Source organism: Micropterus salmoides, unplaced genomic scaffold (assembly GCF_014851395.1).
Source record: "Micropterus salmoides isolate LMB-PRFRI ecotype aquatic unplaced genomic scaffold, ASM1485139v1 Ms_hic_scaffold_18, whole genome shotgun sequence".
Taxonomy (NCBI): domain Eukaryota; kingdom Metazoa; phylum Chordata; class Actinopteri; order Centrarchiformes; family Centrarchidae; genus Micropterus; species Micropterus salmoides.
Genome location: NW_024040928.1, coordinates 27,681,050 through 27,686,552, shown reverse-complemented (window position 1 = coordinate 27,686,552; position 5,503 = coordinate 27,681,050).

The following is a 5,503-nucleotide window of genomic DNA, read 5'->3' as shown; positions in this document are numbered from 1 at the left end:
GTCTTACCCATTGCACCATCCACCATCACTTATTCAAAACAATTGTGAGGATTGGAATATCTTCATAGGACGGACATTAATATTAACAAATTACCTGTATCACTATCAGAGTTCCACAAATAAATACTATTGTATTGGAAAATCTTATATGCACATAACTTCTCACTCAACACCTCTGTACTCTGGAATAATTGATATGTGTTGCACCGCAACAGATGTTTTTTGAAGAGGGAGGAATATATGGTTCATAGCTGACTTAATGGATACCAGTGGAAATCTTTTAAACTATTAACAATTTTGCACTAAACAAAATTTCAAACTGTCAAAGAAATGGTTCAGAACGCAGCAGCGCATTTGGGTTTTGATCAACCCAAAAGGAAATTGAAATTATGGACCATATTTTTTCTCATCTAACGTGGTACATGTTATTTTGGTGTAACATACACAAATGGATAAAGCAAAATATCTCTTCTATCTGCAGAGAATATTTGGCTTGATATTGCAAAGCAAAGATGATAAACTGTGTTATAATACAATTCTATGTCTAGCAAAAAAGTTTTATCTAGTTTTATCTCCCTGCCACATATTCACCTGGACAATATTCCCAGTGTGTCTCAATCAAGTGTGATCACAAAATACTAGATTTATTATAGTCTGTTAAAGGTCCAGTGTGTAATATTTAGGAGTGTATATTGACAGAAATTCAGTATAATTTTCACAACTATGTTGTTGTTTAAAGACATTACATAATCAAGTGACGCCCAACCTCCGCCCACAGCAGTGAACTTAACGCTCCAGTTCACATCACAGGAACAACAAAATGAAGGCCTCAGCTCTGTTGGAGCACTTTAAACTGAGTGATGACAATGGCAGTTATGTGGTTTAAAATCATTTACTAGGCTAAATATATATTAACCCACCTGGTTAATATATTCCTGTGATCTGTTCTGGATCTGCCTCTCACCCTCTGGACTCTCAGTTAAACACAACCTTTTGGTCATAATAACGTGCTGTTATTATATAACCTAAATGTAAATAAAGAAAAAATGCGCTCTCTCTCATTTTCTCTTTCTCACACATGGACACACAGTCAGTGACCGCCGTTATCTCTCCCCCCTCAGGTTTCTCCCTCATTCATGTCATTGCCAGAACTTTTTGGGCATTCATCCTTCTGTTGTTGTGCTTAATCTATTTTTATTGCTAATGGTGTTACAATAATAAGACCCTGTGGCTATCAGGTGACCAATAATGCTTTCTTTCAGAATTTGCATTAAATAAAAGAGTTTGTTGTGATTCACAACCCTCACCACTAGATGTCACTAACATATACACAATTAAACTTTAAGTATGCCAATAATTAAAGATTGTTTGTCATTCTTATCTTGTTGTCTCTTTAATACACTATGATTCAGCAAACAATCAAATTAGGAGATAATGCTGTGAAATTTCATAATTTATTGCCTATTAAATATAGGTGTGTTCTCTTCTTAAGCTGCACACTGCTCAGACAGCGCCCAACTTCATTTTCAGAACCTTTCAGTCACAAGGTAGAAGGTGGAATCAGTTTTCTGGCTGTGCAAAAAAAAAAGTGCAAAACTGCATTGGCCATTTAAATGTATTGGTAATAAGGTCTTTTTGGCAAGAGCAATACAACAAACTACATATTCAGACTGGTAAAAGTTGGATTGGTTGGCACAGAGCAAGCAAAATGAATGTCATAAGGACAATGGCAAGAGCGACACTTCATGTTAATCATGTTAAATAAAGTCTACAGTCTGTTTTCCAAATATAAACAATGTACAGTGCAATAAACAAATATTATTAAACCAACACAAATTTCGTCGGCAACAATAAGCTAATTTTGACAAACCTTCAGTTCTACCTCACAACATATACATTGTATGAAGCAACATAAAGCTTACCAGTATCTTATCTATTTGTAAATATTGTGAATGATTTTGAATTTATTTGTGGTGTACTTAATACTTATCTTGTACTCTACATAGTGGCAATTTGGAGACTATTGACTGTATGTTTGTTTTTGCTGCCAGTTGCTACATTAAAGAAACTTAACTTGGAACGTCTTTGTCAGTGTAGAAATTGGCGATGGAGTTCATCTGCCTGTCATTTGAAGAAGACAGAACATGAGTAAGCTACTGTGTTTCTCACCTTCTTGTGTTACTGTTGTTTTTGCTACTGTTATTGATGCAGTTGTTGTTGTTCCCATTGGTGCTGCTGTTATTGATCTGGTTGTTGTTGAATCCTTGCCTAAGAAATTAAAAAAGACAAACCAAACAACTGTTCAGTTAGAATGTACCTCGTGTTTACCATCTGCTGTCACTAGATGAGAAAGAATGATGTCATCCTAAAACGTCATCAAATAAACCAATCAAACAGCTCAGCATATTCTCACCTGTTTTCTCACCTGAGGACTGAGGGCTGAAGTTGAACAGATGCACTTTTCCAGAGTAACCATCTGTCACTTCACACTTCAAGTTAGACTTTGATTTGTTACTAAAATGAGAATCCAGAGATATAGTGGCGGAGCAGCCAGTCCGCCATGTCTGCATGTCTTTGTTATCTTTGTCCACATCTTTACCCTCATACAGCAACTTCACTGTGTGTCTACAGTGTTCATATGTCCACACAGAGCAGGTTAACGTCACCTTATCAGCATCTTTAAGTTCAGTCACTGGTGAAGATGGAGATATTGTGAGAGAAAGACAACAAGAGTAAAGTTAACTTCATCACTGTGATCATAATTATTGTAATGTTTCAGTATATTGTTCTAACAAGACAGTTTGAGCTGAAAACATTATGATGGAAATACTCACTGTTAATAACAGACAGATAAACATAAGAGCCTGGGGCTTGATGTTGTCCTGATTTTAACTGTAAGCAGGTGTAACGACCAACATCCTCGTCTGTGACCTTCTTTATAACCAGAGAACAGTTCTCTGTAACACTCAGTCTGTCTGATTTAGCTTTGGCATTTTCACCAATCTGCCCAAAATCAACTAGCTCTACTACTTGAAGTAATCTTAAATCAGTGAATATCCATGTAGTATATTCACATCTTTGCTGACCGTCTATCACATTTTCACAAGGCAAAGTGACGTCATCTCCAACTCTGACAGTGAAGGAGGGGGGAAGTTTTCCAGCTGCTGCTGTTGAGAAAATATTTAAAAATAAAGTGAAATGAGAAAATGTCTGTTATGTTCATAGTTAGTGACGATTATTTCTTTATCCTTAGTTTCCAAGAGTTCACTAAACTCACCACATTAGAAACAACAGATTTGGTTTTCTTAGTTAAATCAAATGTAGCTAATAAAGAATCTTTAATAATATTGATCAAGTTATTTTTTACAATGTGCCTTCCATTTATATATGTGATATATGTATTCTTACCTGTAAACTGAAGCACCGCTGGAAGAAATAAAGAAATCCATTTGAACTCAACCATCATGATTCTCTGAGTCTCTCCTTCTTCTGTCTCTTGTTCTCGTGCTCAGAACTGTCTGAGTTTCTAAACTAGTGCTTTAGTAGAGAGACGCTGCACCTGATGTTTGACAGCACACATGAACAGACAGGTTAAGAGTCAAACTCCTCTCCCACCATGGACATGACTCCTGATGTCCATGGTGCAATATGGTGATACCGTAGCAGCTGGTGAAGAACACAGATAAGATGATGTCTTGCTCTGAGATCTGCTGGTTCCACAATGTATCTTTGCAGTTATTTTTGTTCAGAGATCTAAAGAGGAAGTGTTTCTGTGAGAATGTGGTTAACAACAGCAGCAGAGCTCTGGAGGTTTTACCCACTAATGATGACCAGATAAACATCTGAAACACATGAGGTTTTCTTTAGGCCTTGCACCTGTTACCATTATCCTTCCAGCAGGTTGGTCTTGTACTTAGTCAATGTTTGTCCAGCTGACTAGAATACTGTAAACATTCAGACAACCAGAAGAATCACATCAGAATCAGAAGGAGCTTTATTGCCAAGTAGTGTTTTTCACATACGAGGAATTTGCTGTGGTGATAAGGTGCTACACGTAGACAAATTTATATGTAAATAAATGTAGAAATATAACAAATATGGAATGGAAGAACAACATTACAGATATATACATGTGCATTATTCTGGGTCTGTGCCGTGCAGAAGTAACGCAACGGAAGAGAATATTATGTACATATAAATATATAAACTAACAACATAAAATTATACAACAACAAAGATCAACAATCAACAACAAATATGTGCAACATGCCAGGTCTGAGCCTGACAAGAGATGAAACAGTAGAGACATTTGTATCATTTGCAAAGGGCGAGTGTCAGTAGGGGATCCAGGCCTTGTTAATGAGGGTTGCAGATGGGAAGAAGCTGTTTTTGTGGCGAGAGGTTTTGGTCCTGATGGATCGCAGCCTCCTGCCAGAGGGGAGAGTCTGAAACAATTTGTGTCCGGGGTGGGAGGAGTCAGCTGCAATCTTTCCTGCTCACCTCAGAGTCCTCGAGGCGTACAGGTCCAGAAGAGAAGGAAGATTGCAGCCAATCACCTTCTCTGCAGAGCGAATGATACGCTGCAGCCTGCCCTTGTCCCTGGCGGTGGCAGCAGCGTACCAGATGGTGATGGAGGAGGTGAGGATGGACATAATGATGGTGGTATAGAAGTGCACCATCATTGTTTTTGGCAGGCTGAACTTCTTCAGCTGCCGCAGGAAGTACATCCTCTGCTGGGCCTTCTTGGTGAGGGAGGTGATGTTCAGTTCCCACTTGAGGTCCTGGGAGAGGAGCCCAGGAAGCGGGTGGTGAGGGTGGTGTCGTCCGCAAACTCCAGGAGCTTGACAGACTGGTGACTGGAGGTGCAGCTGTTGGTGTACATGGAGAAGAGAAGAGGGGAAAGAACGCAGCCTTGAGGGGAACGGGTGCGGATGGTCAGTGATCCACCTGCAGGTGGAGTCAGGAATGTTCAGCTGAGAGAGCTTGTCCTGCAGCAGGCTGGGATGATGGTGTTAAAAGTAGAGCTGAAATCCACAAACAGGATCCTGGCGTAGGTTCCTGGGGAGTCCAGCTGCTGGAGGATGTAGTGAAGGGCCATGTTTACTGCATCATCTACAGACCTGTTGGCTCTGTAGGCGAACTGCAGGGGGTCCAGGAGTGGGTCTGTAATGGATTTAAGGTGGGACAACACAAGGCGTTCAAAGGACTTCATTACCACAGAGGTCAGGGTGACGGGTCTGTCGTCGTTTATTCCAGTAGTCCTTGGTTTCTTGGGGACAGGGACGATGGTGGAGGCTTTGAAGCAGGCTGGCACATTGCATGTCTCCAGTGAGGTGAACACCGGAGACAGCTGATCAGCACAGTGCTTCAGGGTGGATGGGGAGACAGAGTCCGGCCAAGCTGCTTTGCACGGTTTCTGCCTCCTGAACAGTCTGTTGACATCCATCCCCAGGATAGTAAGAGAGGGGGAGGAGGTGGGGGATGAGATGGTGGACTGTGGCCG